This window comes from Mchenga conophoros, linkage group LG2 (genome assembly GCF_057382185.1).
Source record: "Mchenga conophoros isolate Kocher_MC1m ecotype Shallow Benthic linkage group LG2, M_conophoros_male_GT1.1, whole genome shotgun sequence".
Lineage (NCBI taxonomy): Eukaryota > Metazoa > Chordata > Actinopteri > Cichliformes > Cichlidae > Mchenga > Mchenga conophoros.
The window spans coordinates 9,928,945-9,945,354 of record NC_140527.1 but is presented as its reverse complement, the minus strand read 5'-3'; the positions used below and the strand labels follow the sequence as shown (position 1 = coordinate 9,945,354).

Genomic DNA, 16,410 nt, shown 5'->3' with positions numbered 1-16,410 from the left:
TTCACGGTGCTCCATGATTGTGAGAGGAATAAAAAAGAATTGTGGACATCAGTACGAAGCATGGATTCTTTTGACCAGAGTAGATACACTGGTCCCTTGAATATACTAATCTTTTTGAGGTGGGTGACTGTTCCTGTGTATTTACAGAAACAATGGTTGTGATAACCTCAGCTGTTTCAGAGGGTGACTGTTCGTTGCTTTGCGCACTTTTAAATCTGTATACAATGGTTTGTTCCCTTTTTGTGTTCTGAGGTTTAAACAAAGATGTACTAGATGTATTATACCGGTCCCTCGAATCTACAAATCTTTTAGATGTGGATGACTGTTCATTTTCATCTGTGTTTACAGAAATACTGGGTGTTGGAACCTCAGTAGTTTCTTTTTGGCTGACAGACTCTGGAGCTGTACAAGAGGAATAAAGAGCTGCAATGCTTTTGTGAACCTGACCTGGGAAGGGAGAGAAATATATTTTTGTTTTGTTTTTGTTTGTCTTCTTGTTTTATTTTATTCCTTGTGGGATTTGGATCCAACAAGTAAAGTATGCATATTATGCACACACACAAACACACATGCAGCTATTACCATTTCTTGTATTCTTGAATAAAGACATTGATCTGACACATTTAAAATGCAGCCAATTGTTTTTATTGTTATATTATTAAGAAAAAAGAAAAGGTGGGGGTGGGGGGATGTAAAGAAGAGCTTAAAGGAAAGGGCTAGAGGAGAGAAAACCCCAACAATTAGCAGGGCATTTTTTTACTTGGACAAATTGTTAATAAAGTTTCCATATCTGTAACAATGATGACAATATAATTGTTTATAAACAATTATATTGACAATTATATGTGTCCAGTATGTTGGCTCATTTTCTTTTACTTTTTGCATTTGAAAATAAAAGTTGGGCTGATTTTGACACCATTACAAGAAGTGTTGTTAATGATTCTTTTTGAATTAAAATCAGGTTACCACAAATTGTTTTTTAATTTAATTTCATTTGAAATGTTTGTCAGTGGGTAAACAATTCGTAATGCAAAGTCAGAAACATCGAGTTATTCTTGTACTGCATGCTTGCAATAAATAAGTTGTCCTAACAGTCAGTCAAAGGAGCTTGGAAAGAAAAGCGTCTGGACTTCTTTGAGTTGAAGTGACTGATATATATATTTTTTGTCTGTTTGTTTTGTTGGTTTTTGTTTTTTGCCCTTTATCACCATTCCTCTTCCCTGCTGTTTTTCTTTCCCTCTTTCTTTCTCCCCTTTCTTTCCCCCAGTCATGTCTGTCCTATGTGTAGCAAGTGAAAATAAAATAAACAATAAAAACAAAGGTGAATCAAATAGACCAATACGGCAAGGCCGGGATGGTCCATTTGGTAAAGTAAATCCGTTAGTTATATTTAACATAATGTTAAATGGTAACATTCTGTTTACAATGTTACCATTTTACATTGTGTTAAATGGTAACATTCTGTTTACAATGTTACCATTTTACATTGTGTTAAATGGTAACATTCTGTTTACAATGTTACCATTTTACCTTGTGTTAAATGGTAACATTCTGTTTACAATGTTACCATTTTACATTGTGTTAAATGGTAACATTCTGTTTACAATGTTACCATTAACACCGTCGATCTTCACTGACATGATGCGATCCGATATGCGGGTAACTTCGACCACGTTGTGCCGGAGCTTTATTATTAGACTTCTGACACCTGGCAAATAAACTCTCATGCGATATGAGAACATAACAGCAAAAAGCCAGTAGCTGGTACATGAATGGATAACAATGGGATGCAAATGGAATGTGAAGGCAACAGGTAGTAGGGTGAATTAGGGTTTCGTGTGGTCTTCAGTGCATGAATTTTATTGCCACTTTATTTCAACTTTTTATTAATATACTCAAAAGAAAAACAAGAACCACAAAGGAGATTCTTGTGATTCTTGTTTGTGCTATCTGTTTGTGAAAGAAAGCACATTTTACCACATCATACTGTGTTTGCTGCCATTTATTTTACTCGTCCTGCCTGAGTGTCTGGGCTGCGTTTGTCTGTGCACCTTTGTTCTGGCCTTCTGCTGATGGGTTTCACATGCTGGGCTTTCCCTCTTGGTCCACACCCAGCAGCCTGCTGCTGACCACACACAGCCTACAAACTGATCCATCCATGCATCCATCCATGCATGCATGGCCTGGTTATTGTTGAGTTATCACCTCCAGCTCCTTGCTCATAACCAGGTAGATACTGGGCTGGGCCTGATCTCTGAGCTCAATAACAATGACAAAAATGCCAAACACTTTACTCTTCATGGTAAAAAATGTTTATAATACAGTAAAAACTGGATGTAGCCAAAATCAGTGTTTTATATACAGTGTAAGTGAACAACATTGCTACACTGCTGGTGTTTGATTGATAGAGGCTTTCTTTATAAGAACTATGATATCATTTCTTTTGCTGATTAACAGTTTTTATATCATTTTTATATCATTTATAGCTTTCAAGAAGCCAAAGATCACTGGACGAAAAGACTACAGACCTGTGGCTCTGACATCTGGTCAGGAAGTCTTTTGAGCGCCTGGTTCTCTCCTATCTTAAGACCCTCACGGCCCCCCTCCTGGACCCCCTGCAGTTTGCATACAGAGCCAACAGGTCTGTAGACGATGCCATCAACATGGCCCTACACTTTGTCCTGCAGAATCTATGCTAGGATCCTGTTTGTGGACTTCAGCTCTACCTTCAACACCATCCTTTCAGACCTTCTTCAAGGATTGCTTTCCCAGATGAATGTGCCTGATCCCATCTGCCGGTGGATCACTGACTTCCTGACGGACAGGAAGCAACCAGTGAGGCTGGGGAAGAATGTCTTGGACTCCCGGACCATCAGCACGAGCTCCCCTCAGGGCTGTGTTCTTTCTTCTATGCCCTTCTCCCTGTACACCAACTGCCGCACCTCCAACCACCAGTCTGTCAAATTAATTAAGCTTGCAGATGACACCACCATTATTGGACTCCTCTCAGACGGGGATAAGTCTGCCTACAGGATGGAGGCTGAACATCTGGTGTCCTGATGCAGCCGCAACAACCAGGTGCTGAATAAGTGTTATTTTCATTTACCACTGGCCCAAGTACATTTTTATTGGCTTGTGAACAAAGCTGTAGTTTTTGTATTTTTAAATATTAACGCAATTTAATTGACACATTATTTATATTATTTCACTTTCAATGTGAAAAATGCTGTAAAAACGTTGAAAATAATGGTCACCCCTGTTCGCTGCAATGTAAAATAGTACAACTGCTGTCAGCCTTCATTAAGTTGCATCATTTAAACATTTGCATATTTTTATTCAACTTCTGCAGGATGCTTTGATGAAAGACTCCCTTTTCCCAAGTAGAGGCTTTACTAGAGGTCACAGGAACAGCGCTGCTGTTTTGGATGCGGAAAAATGTTGTCTTTCACTCTACCTGAGCTCAGTGTCCCAGTAAGGGCTCCGCTTCATTGTAGCTGACGCTGAAATGTTTGTGTGGGTTGCCATGACAACACCAGAAGTGCATCTGAGATCGTGTCCAAATTCATGGGCTGCATCCTCCTGAGGACTCGGTGTTCTGACAAAACGTCTTACTTTGGCAAAACGTCCTACCGTAAGTAGTTCATGCGTTCTCGGCGGCTCTAGTGACCCTCGAACTCTCGGCTAGCTATCGAGGTGGTGGATAACATACGTCTCCCCCACAAGAGCACGAATCTACAACTTTTCTACTACTGGTTTTACAAGGCGTACACGGTAAAAACATTATGCTGTTATTTGTTAAGCACTTGTGCACCTTGTGAAAAGAAATAAGTGGCTGAGATGGATGTCATATGTGCTATTGATATTATTTTACTCGTTTCTAGTTTTCACGGTGCTCCATGATTGTGAGAGGAATAAAAAAGAATTGTGGACATCAGTACGAAGCATGGATTCTTTTGACCAGAGTAGATACACTGGTCCCTTGAATATACTAATCTTTTTGAGGTGGGTGACTGTTCCTGTGTATTTACAGAAACAATGGTTGTGATAACCTCAGCTGTTTCAGAGGGTGACTGTTCGTTGCTTTGCGCACTTTTAAATCTGTATACAATGGTTTGTTCCCTTTTTGTGTTCTGAGGTTTAAACAAAGATGTACTAGATGTATTATACCGGTCCCTCGAATCTACAAATCTTTTAGATGTGGATGACTGTTCATTTTCATCTGTGTTTACAGAAATACTGGGTGTTGGAACCTCAGTAGTTTCTTTTTGGCTGACAGACTCTGGAGCTGTACAAGAGGAATAAAGAGCTGCAATGCTTTTGTGAACCTGACCTGGGAAGGGAGAGAAATATATTTTTGTTTTGTTTTTGTTTGTCTTCTTGTTTTATTTGATTCCTTGTGGGATTTGGATCCAACAAGTAAAGTATGCATATTATGCACACACACAAACACACATGCAGCTATTACCATTTCTTGTATTCTTGAATAAAGACATTGATCTGACACATTTAAAATGCAGCCAATTGTTTTTATTGTTATATTATTAAGAAAAAAGAAAAGGTGGGGGTGGGGGGATGTAAAGAAGAGCTTAAAGGAAAGGGCTAGAGGAGAGAAAACCCCAACAATTAGCAGGGCATTTTTTTACTTGGACAAATTGTTAATAAAGTTTCCATATCTGTAACAATGATGACAGTATAATTGTTTATAAACAATTATATTGACAATTATATGTGTCCAGTATGTTGGCTCATTTTCTTTTACTTTTTGCATTTGAAAATAAAAGTTGGGCTGATTTTGACACCATTACAAGAAGTGTTGTTAATGATTCTTTTTGAATTAAAATCAGGTTACCACAAATTGTTTTTTAATTTAATTTCATTTGAAATGTTTGTCAGTGGGTAAACAATTCGTAATGCAAAGTCAGAAACATCGAGTTATTCTTGTACTGCATGCTTGCAATAAATAAGTTGTCCTAACAGTCAGTCAAAGGAGCTTGGAAAGAAAAGCGTCTGGACTTCTTTGAGTTGAAGTGACTGATATATATATTTTTTGTCTGTTTGTTTTGTTGGTTTTAGTTTTTTGCCCTTTATCACCATTCCTCTTCCCTGCTGTTTTTCTTTCCCTCTTTCTTTCTCCCCTTTCTTTCCCCCAGTCATGTCTGTCCTATGTGTAGCAAGTGAAAATAAAATAAACAAGAAAAACAAAGGTGAATCAAATAGACCAATACGGCAAGGCCGGGATGGTCCATTTGGTAAAGTAAATCCGTTAGTTATATTTAACATAATGTTAAATGGCAACATTCTGTTTACAATGTTACCATTTCACATTATGTTAAATGGTAACATTCTGTTTACAATGTTACCATTTTACATTGTGTTAAATGGTAACATTCTGTTTACAATGTTACCATTTAACATTATGTTAAATGGTAACATTCTGTTTACAATGTTTCCATTTTACATTGTGTTAAATGGTAACATTCTGTTTACAATGTTACCATTTTACATTATGTTAAATGGTAACATTCTGTTTACAATGTTACCATTTCACATTGTGTTAAATGGTAACATTCTGTTTACAATGTTACCATTTCACATTGTGTTAAATGGTAACATTCTGTTTACAATGTTACCATTTCACATTGTGTTAAATGGTAACATTCTGTTTACAATGTTACCATTTTACATTATGTTAAATGGTAACATTCTGTTTACAATGTTACCATTAACACCGTCGATCTTCACTGACATGATGCGATCCGATATGCGGGTAACTTCGACCACGTTGTGCCGGAGCTTTATTATTAGACTTCTGACACCTGGCAAATAAACTCTCACGCGATATGAGAAAATAACAGCAAAAAGCCAGTAGCTGGTACATGAATGGATAAAAATGGGATGCAAATGGAATGTGAAGGCAACAGGTAGTAGGGTGAATTAGGGTTTCGTGTGGTCTTCAGTGCATGAATTTTATTGCCACTTTATTTCAACTTTTTATTAATGTACTCAAAAGAAAAACAAGAACCACAAAGGAGATTCTTGTGATTCTTGTTTGTGCTATCTGTTTGTGAAAGAAAGCACATTTTACCACATCATACTGTGTTTGCTGCCATTTATTTTACTCGTCCTGCCTGAGTGTCTGGGCTGCGTTTGTCTGTGCACCTTTGTTCTGGCCTTCTGCTGATGGGTTTCACATGCTGGGCTTTCCCTCTTGGTCCACACCCAGCAGCCTGCTGCTGACCACACACAGCCTACAAACTGATCCATCCATGCATCCATCCATGCATGCATGGCCTGGTTATTGTTGAGTTATCACCTCCAGCTCCTTGCTCATAACCAGGTAGATACTGGGCTGGGCCTGATCTCTGAGCTCAATAACAATGACAAAAATGCCAAACACTTTACTCTTCATGGTAAAAAATGTTTATAATACAGTAAAAACTGGATGTAGCCAAAATCAGTGTTTTATATACAGTGTAAGTGAACAACATTGCTACACTGCTGGTGTTTGATTGATAGAGGCTTTCTTTATAAGAACTATGATATCATTTCTTTTGCTGATTAACAGTTTTTATATAATTTTTATATCATATATAGCTTTCAAGAAGCCAAAGATCACTGGACGAAAAGACTACAGACCTGTGGCTCTGACATCTGGTCAGGAAGTCTTTTGAGCGCCTGGTTCTCTCCTATCTTAAGACCCTCACGGCCCCCCTCCTGGACCCCCTGCAGTTTGCATACAGAGCCAACAGGTCTGTAGACGATGCCATCAACATGGCCCTACACTTTGTCCTGCAGAATCTATGCTAGGATCCTGTTTGTGGACTTCAGCTCTACCTTCAACACCATCCTTTCAGACCTTCTTCAAGGATTGCTTTCCCAGATGAATGTGCCTGATCCCATCTGCCGGTGGATCACTGACTTCCTGACGGACAGGAAGCAACCAGTGAGGCTGGGGAAGAATGTCTTGGACTCCCGGACCATCAGCACGAGCTCCCCTCAGGGCTGTGTTCTTTCTTCTATGCCCTTCTCCCTGTACACCAACTGCCGCACCTCCAACCACCAGTCTGTCAAATTAATTAAGCTTGCAGATGACACCACCATTATTGGACTCCTCTCAGACGGGGATAAGTCTGCCTACAGGATGGAGGCTGAACATCTGGTGTCCTGATGCAGCCGCATCTGTCACGGAGGAGCAGGGAGGACTCGGCGCAGACTGAAATCTCAGAAAAACAGGTTTATTTACACACTCCAGGTGCACTATATACAGGTGAAGGAGAAGGGGGCCAGGGTTCCCAGGGGTGCGGAGAGGGGTCGGGAAAAGCGTCCAGAGTCACCAAACCAAGCACGAGAAATCTGCAAACTTTCACGGACAGAGCTCAAAACTGGCTGTGTCTAAATTAGCACTGACGAGCGTTACTCAATAGTCCAGCGGCGAGGTGCTCTCAGTCACTGCCTTAAATAGCGGTAGCAAACAAGGTGAGGAGCCACAGGTGATTGCCTACAGGTGGTGGAGGCCGGGAGCTCACAATGAGCTCCGCCCAGGCAGCGAGCAGAGAGAGAGGAGAGAGAGAAAAGACAAAACATAACATGTAGCCACACAGGGCCAGCCGAGCAGGCACGGGGACCATGACAGTACCCCCCCCTCAATGGGAGCCTCCCGGCGACCCACCAGGCTTACCCGGATACCGACGATGGAAGTCCCGGATCAACTCCTTGGCCAGGACAGCCGACCGGGGCACCCAGGACCGTTCCTCCGGCCCGTAGCCCTCCCAATCCACCAGGTACTGGAAACCCCGTCCCCGGCGCCGAGAGTCCATAATACGAGTGATGGCGTACACCTCCTGACCATCCACAAGCTGGGCAGGCGGAGGGTCCCTAAGAGGGGGGCACAGCGGGCTGGAGAGCACGGGCTTGACCTGAGAGACGTGGAAGACGTTGTATATGCGCATATTGCGCGGCAGCTTCAGGCGAACAGACACCGGGTTGACAACAGAGTCAATTTCAAAAGGCCCAAGGAAGGTGGGCGCCAGTTTCTTAGACTCAGCGCGAATAGGCACAAAGCGAGTGGACAGCCATACCTTCTGACCCGCGGCGTATGCAGGGGCAGGGGTCCGACGGCGATCAGCGAGGGCCTTGTTTTGCTCCTTGGTTCGGAGCAGGGCCGCTCTGGTAGTACGCCAGGCCCGACGGCACCTTCGGAGGTGGTGTTGCAGAGAGGGGACCGCATGCTCGCCTTCAAGAGCAGGAAACAGCGGCGGTTGGTACCCCAGAGAAGCCTCGAACGGCGACATTCCCGTGGCGGACGACGTGAGGCTGTTATGAGCGTACTCAATCCATGGTAACTGGTCGCTCCAGGTGCCTTGATTGTGGGAGACAACACAGCGAAGGGCAGCTTCCAGTTCCTGGTTGGCACGCTCCGTCAACATACTTCAAGTACCCTAAACACATGTGCCGTGAGCAGTTGAGCAGTCTCCAGTGCGGTCGGGAGCTTTGTGAGGGCAACAAAATGTGCAGCCTTAGAAAAACGGTCCACAATGGTTAGTATTACTGTGTTACCTGAAGAGGACGGCAGCCCCGTGACGAAGTCCAGGGCGATGTGGGACCAGGGCCGGCCAGGAGTGGGGAGAGGCTGGAGCAACCCGGACGGCGGTTGGTTGGGACGCTTGTTTTGAGCGCACGTGGGACAGGCGGTCACATAGTCTCTAGTGTCTTTTATCAGGGAGGGCCACCAGAAGTAACGTTGCAAGAAGGAGATCGTGCGATGAAGTCCAGGGTGGCAGGAAAAGCGGGTGGTGTGACTCCACTGGAGAACACGTGACCTGACGGATGTGGGAACATAAAGCCGCCCTGGTGGGCCCGTCCCTGGGTCGGGTTCGGTGACTTGCGCCTCGAGGATTTGGGATTCAATCGCCCAAGTGACTGCTCCGAACACGCAGGAGGAGGGGAGGATGGGCTCAGGGTCAGGGTCTTTCTCCGTAACGGTGAACAGCCGGGAAAGGGCGTCAGGTTTTACGTTTCGTGACCCGGGCCTGTAGGTGAGAGAAAAGTCAAACCGTGAGAAAAACAGAGCCCACCTGGCCTGCCGGGAGTTGAGACGCTTCGCTGACCGGATGTACTCCAGGTTTTTGTGGTCTGTCCATACAATAAAGGGATGCTCAGCGCCCTCTAGCCAGTGCCTCCATTCCTCTAGTGCGAGTTTCACAGCCAGCAGTTCTCGGTCCCCGATGTCGTAATTCCGCTCCGCTGGTGAGAGGCGGCGAGAGAAGAAGGCACACGGGTGGAGTTTACCTTTAAAGCGCTGAGACAGGACTGCCCCAACCCCCGTCTCCGACGCATCCACCTCCACCACGAACTGTTGGTTGAGGTCAGGCTGTTGAAGGATAGGAGCGGTGGCAAACCTTTCCTTTAGGCAGGCGAACGCCTCCTGGGCTGGCGGGTCCCACTGAAACGACACCTTCGGGGAAGTGAGTCTTGTGAGAGGCAATGCGATCTTACTATAATCTTTAATGAAGCGCCTGTAGAAATTGGCAAAGCCCAAAAAACGCTGGAGCTGCAGGCGATTTGGGGGCTTGGGCCAGTCTAGGACTGTTTGGACCTTTGCCGGGTCAGGCTTCAGATTACCTTGAGCGATGATGTACCCCAAGAACGCCACTGAGTCTACGTGGAAGTCACATTTCTCCGCCTTCACAAAGAGTCTGTTCTCCAACAGGCGCTGGAGAATCTGTCTCACATGGACTTTGTGCTCCTTCACAGTCTTTGAAAAAACAAGAATGTCATCAAGGTAGACAAAAGCACAGCGGTTAATAAAATCCCTGAGGACATCATTGACTAGCGCTTGGAAAACAGCAGGGGCGTTTGTCAGACCGAAGGGCATTACCAAATACTCAAAATGACCAAGATGTGTATTGAATGCCGTCTTCCACTCGTCTCCCTTTCGAATCCTCACTAGGTGGTAAGCGTTTCTCAGATCGAGTTTGGTGAACACTGTAGCCCCTTGAAGTAGTTCAAAGGCAGAGGAGAGAAGGGGCAGCGGGTATTTGTTTTTGATCGTGATTCTGTTGAGGCCACGATAGTCTATACACGGCCGGAGAGTTTTGTCTTTCTTGCTGACGAAAAAAAAACCCGCACCCACAGGAGAAGAAGAGGACCGCATAATGCCCGCGGCCAGCGAGTCGGTGATGTATTTCTCCATTGTCTCTCTCTCAGGTTGGGTGAGACTATACAAGCGGCCAGAGGGAAGCGGCGCCCCCGGGAGGAGGTCAATGGCACAGTCATAGGGCCTGTGGGGGGGGAGCATTTTTGCTTTGTCCTTGCTGAATACTGCTGCCAGGTCGTGATAGACAAAGGGAACAGCGGACAAATCGCACTCCTCTGTGGGCTCAACTGTGGTTAGCCGAGTGACCGGGGGGGTGGCAGTTTTAAGACAGTTCATGTGGCATTCCACACTCCACCCCGTAACACGCTCTTTCTTCCAGTCTATCTGGGGGTTATGTTGCACCAACCAGGGGTAACCTAACACAAGTGGTGCAAACGGTGTCTTGAACACGAAGAAGCTAATCCTTTCAGTATGGTTACCGGAGAGTGTGAGAGACAAGGGTTCAGTAATATGAGTGATGTCTGGCAAACGTTGGCCTGATAAGGCAGACACACGGAGCGGATTAGGCAAAGCTGTGGTAGCAACGTTCAGCTTTGTGGCTAGTGAGATATCAATGAAGCTCTGCTCAGCACCAGAGTCTATTAATGCAGAAAGAGGGTGAATCGCTGTCTGTATCGTGAGTTTTGCGGGCAATGTAAAACGTGGATGGGAGTGTTTACCAGACAGGTCGCCCACCAGTACCCTCTCCATTACTGGTGGGCGCACTCTTTTGCCAGAGCCGGGCAGGTGGAGATAAAGTGACCCTTACGGCCGCAATACAGGCACTCACCAGCGGAGAACCGACGCTGACGTTCCGCGGGTGAAAGGCGGGAGCGTCCTATCTGCATCGGCTGCTCTCCTTCCTCGCCCCCGCTGTACTCACGGGCTCCTCGTGACTCGGGGGAAGGGTCTCTTGTTGCCCGCGGCTCCCGCGGTGCGTGCCTCCGCACGCTCCGGCGCGCACGCAGCCGATCATCCACCTGAATACACAGCGACATAACAGCCTCCAGAGATTGAGGGAGTTCACGCATCATTAATTCGTCCTTTAGGTCGTCGTTGATGTTATTTAGTAACGTGGTCCTTAATGCCTCCTGCCCCCACTTTGTTTGCGCTGCCAGGGTCCAAAAATCAACAGAATAATCAGCCATACTGCACTTACCTTGTTTAAGGTTGAGTAAGCGGTGACCGGCGGCTTCTGTGCTGGAGCCCTTATCAAACACAGCCTTAAACTTGGAAAGGAAGTCAGCATACGTAATTACAGGGTTTGCTTGAAGTTGAGCCTGCGCCCAGGTCAAAGCACGGTCACGTAACAGCTGAACGAAATAGGCGATCTTGACCTCATCGTTAGAAAAGACATGTGGCAATTGGCGAAAATGCATAGCGCACTGCATCAAAAACCCCGCGCACTTCCCCAGCTCCCCCGTGAATGCCTCAGGTGTGGGCAACAGCTTATCCAAAGACACAGAGGAGAGAGGTGGTGCAGCAGCGCTTGCAGCAAAGCCTGATGTTACTTGAGGAGATGAGGCAGAGGCTGGGCGCTCCGGGGGGCTCGCCTCGGGGGGGCTCGCCTCTAGTGGTGTTCGTTGGGCGATGGCCAGAGCCAAGGCGGCCACCTCTCCACTGAGCCGGACTAACATCTGCTCGTGCCGGTGTAGTAGCTCCTCCAAGGTAATCGGGGCTGGGGCCGAGGAAGCAGAGTCTGCTGAGTCCATGGTTGGCTGGACTATTCCGTCACGGGGGAGCAGGGAGGACTCGGCGCAGACTGAAATCTCAGAAAAACAGGTTTATTTACACACTCCAGGTGCACTATATACAGGTGAAGGAGAGGGGGGCCAGGGTTCCCAGGGGTGCGGAGAGGGGTCGGGAAAAGCGTCCAGAGTCACCAAACCAAGCACGAGAAATCTGCATACAGAGAACAAGAGTTAGCACGGAACTTTCACGGACAGAGCTCAAAACTGGCTGAGGCTAAAGTAGCACTGATGAGCGTTACTCAATAGTCCAGCGGCGAGGTGCTCTCAGTCACTGCCTTAAATAGCGGGAGCAAACAAGGTGAGGAGCCACAGGTGATTGCCTACAGGTGGTGGAGGCCGGGAGCTCACAATGAGCTCCGCCCAGGCAGCGAGCAGAGAGAGAGGAGAGAGAGAAAAGACAAAACATAACATGTAGCCACACAGGGCCAGCGGAGCAGGCACGGGGACCATGACAGCAACAACCAGGTGCTGAATAAGTGTTATTTTCATTTACCACTGGCCCAAGTACATTTTTATTGGCTTGTGAACAAAGCTGATGTTTTTGTATTTTAAAATATTAACGCAATTTAATTGAGACATTATTTATATTATTTCACTTTCAATGTGAAAAATTCTGTAAAAACGTTGAAACTAATGGTCACCCCTGTTCGCTGCAATGTAAAATAGTACAACTGCTGTCAGCCTTCATTAAGTTGCATCATTTAAACATTTGCATATTTTTATTCAACTTCTGCAGGATGCTTTGATGAAAGACTCCCTTTTCCCAAGTAGAGGCTTTACTAGAGGTCACAGGAACAGCGCTGCTGTTTTGGATGCGGAAAAATGTTGTCTTTCACTCTACCTGAGCTCAGTGTTTCAGTAAGGGCTCCGCCTCATTGTAGCTGACACTGAAATGTTTGTGTGGGTTGCCATGACAACACCAGAAGTGCATCTGAGATCGTGTCCAAATTCATGGGCTGCATCCTCCTGAGGACTCGGTGTTCTGACAAAACGTCTTACTTTGGCAAAACGTCCTACCGTAAGTAGTTCATGCGTTCTCGGCGGCTCTAGTGACCCTCGAACTCTCGGCTAGCTATCGAGGTGGTGGATAACATACGTCTTCCCCACAAGAGCACAAATCTACAACTTTTCTACTACTGGTTTTACAAGGCATACACGGTAAAAACATTATGCTGTTATTTGTTAAGCACTTGTGCACCTTGTGAAAAGAAATAAGTGGCTGAGATGGATGTCATATGTGCTATTGATATTATTTTACTCGTTTCTAGTTTTCACGGTGCTCCATGATTGTGAGAGGAATAAAAAAGAATTGTGGACATCAGTACGAAGCATGGATTCTTTTGACCAGAGTAGATACACTGGTCCCTTGAATATACTAATCTTTTTGAGGTGGATGACTGTTCATTTTCATCTGTGTTTACAGAAACACTGGGTGTTGGAACCTCAGTAGTTTCTTTTTGGCTGACAGACTCTGGAGCTGTACAAGAGGAATAAAGATCTGCAATGCTTTTGTGAACCTGACCTGGGAAGGGAGAGAAATATATTTTTGTTTTGTTTTTGTTTGTCTTCTTGTTTTATTTGATTCCTTGTGGGATTTGGATCCAACAAGTAAAGTATGCATATTATGCACACACACAAACACACATGCAGCTATTACCATTTCTTGTATTCTTGAATAAAGACATTGATCTGACACATTTAAAATGCAGCCAATTGTTTTTATTGTTATATTATTAAGAAAAAAGAAAAGGTGGGGGTGGAGGGATGTAAAGAAGAGCTTAAAGGAAAGGGCTAGAGGAGAGAAAACCCCAACAATTAGCAGGGCATTTTTTTACTTGGACAAATTGTTAATAAAGTTTCCATATCTGTAACAATGATGACAGTATAATTGTTTATAAACAATTATATTGACAATTATATGTGTCCAGTATGTTGGCTCATTTTCTTTTACTTTTTGCATTTGAAAATAAAAGTTGGGCTGATTTTGACACCATTACAAGAAGTGTTGTTAATGATTCTTTTTGAATTAAAATCAGGTTACCACAAATTGTTTTTTAATTTAATTTCATTTGAAATGTTTGTCAGTGGGTAAACAATTCGTAATGCAAAGTCAGAAACATCGAGTTATTCTTGTACTGCATGCTTGCAATAAATAAGTTGTCCTAACAGTCAGTCAAAGGAGCTTGGAAAGAAAAGCGTCTGGACTTCTTTGAGTTGAAGTGACTGATATATATATTTTTTGTCTGTTTGTTTTGTTGGTTTTTGTTTTTTGCCCTTTATCACCATTCCTCTTCCCTGCTGTTTTTCTTTCCCTCTTTCTTTCTCCCCTTTCTTTCCCCCAGTCATGTCTGTCCTATGTGTAGCAAGTGAAAATAAAATAAACAATAAAAACAAAGGTGAATCAAATAGACCAATACGGCAAGGCCGGGATGGTCCATTTGGTAAAGTAAATCCGTTAGTTATATTTAACATAATGTTAAATGGTAACATTCTGTTTACAATGTTACCATTTCACATTATGTTAAATGGTAACATTCTGTTTACAATGTTACCATTTCACATTATGTTAAATGGTAACATTCTGTTTACAATGTTACCATTTCACATTGTGTTAAATGGCAACATTCTGTTTACAATGTTACCATTTCACATTATGTTAAATGGTAACATTCTGTTTACAATGTTACCATTTTACATTGTGTTAAATGGTAACATTCTGTTTACAATGTTACCATTTTACATTGTGTTAAATGGTAACATTCTGTTTACAATGTTACCATTTTACATTGTGTTAAATGGTAACATTCTGTTTACAATGTTACCATTTACATTATGTTAAATTGTAACATTATGTTTACAATGTTACCATTTCACATTATGTTAAATGGTAACATTCTGTTTACAATGTTACCATTTCACATTATGTTAAATGGTAACATTCTGTTTACAATGTTACCATTTCACATTGTGTTAAATGGCAACATTCTGTTTACAATGTTACCATTTCACATTATGTTAAATGGTAACATTCTGTTTACAATGTTACCATTTTACATTGTGTTAAATGGTAACATTCTGTTTACAATGTTACCATTTTACATTGTGTTAAATGGTAACATTCTGTTTACAATGTTACCATTTTACATTGTGTTAAATGGTAACATTCTGTTTACAATGTTACCATTTACATTATGTTAAATTGTAACATTATGTTTACGATGTTACCATTTTACATTATGTTAAATTGTCAGTAGGCCTGGTACCGGAACCGGTACTGGACCCCCTTTTACTTTCAGCCATCAGAAGAGGGTACACTGTGGTCATAACAATACTCAGACTGTAGCATTTAAAGGTCCCAAAGTGTACCAGGAAAATATCCCCCGCACGATTACACCAGCAGCCTGAATTGTGAATGTGAGGGAGGATGGATCCATGCTTTCATGTTGTTCACTCCAGGCTGATATAAAAATGATATAACTAATACTACTTGTTACAGGAAAAATGATTCTATGTTTCTTTACCTTCTTTTAGATGTACAAAGATGCCCTTTGTCCATGGTTAGATTAGTTTAGAATTATCCTTTTAGACTTTCCCAGCAGACATATTGTTTTAGATTGTTTTATCTCTCACAGCTTTCTCCCAGCTCTCTGCTGACGAGACTAGCGCCACATATGGAGTTGTTTATTTTATCTGTTTATTATTTTCTTATCCTGTTCTCACTGTCTCTCCTATAAAAAGTGCCAAGCCTCTGTTCATGGTGTGAGTTGTTCTTGCAGCTCACCCGTGTACACGTTTAGCAAAGAAAGTAACTTTGTCTCATTGTGTCTTTATTTCTCCTGGGTCTTTTGCAGAGTTTTCCCCCAACACTACTTCTCTACTAATAATGACAATGACAACAAAATAATAATAATAATGTCAAAAATACCAGTAATAATAATAACAACAATAACAACATAAACAACAACATTACTACTAATAATAATAAAGATAAACAAATGTATTAAAAAATTAATAATGATAATAATAATAAAACTGATCATAACAGTAACAATATCAATCATAACAACAACAGTACTAACAACAATAATAACAATAACAATGAAGGTGTTGCTGCAGATCTGAGTCCCGACTCTGCTGCCTTTCTAGTGCGGCAAAGAAAGTAAGAAATAGAAAAAGAAAAACACAAATAAACTGAGTGTGAGGGTTTTTCTACAAGTTACACTGAATATTTGCACAGACATGCTGACTGTTTGCTGGGAGACGTCACCTGTCTTTTATAGAATAGCAGGTAAGCTGTTCTCTGCCGCTGCTCACACACAGACTCACACGTGGTCTGGCAGACCAACTCGTCATCGTACGTGAGCCGGCTGTATGTGACGTCGTCTCTTCCGCTCATCTGGTGAACGCCGTCACAGACGTAATGTCCTGAGAGGAGAAGGCGCACTTATTAACGTCTCATAAACTTTCAAAGCTGACCTGCATTCAGCACATGTGTCTGAAAGCACCCACTCACCGCTGTAAGCT

The 16,410-nt window shown here is 43.3% G+C and overlaps 1 protein-coding gene across 1 annotated transcript in view; it reads right to left on the bottom strand.

Moving 5' to 3' along the window:
- The window catches only part of LOC146581695 (uncharacterized), a 63,930-nt gene that overhangs the window by 39,340 nt on the left and 8,180 nt on the right, over nucleotides 1-16,410 (bottom strand). The gene's annotated exons all lie outside the window — the stretch shown is intronic.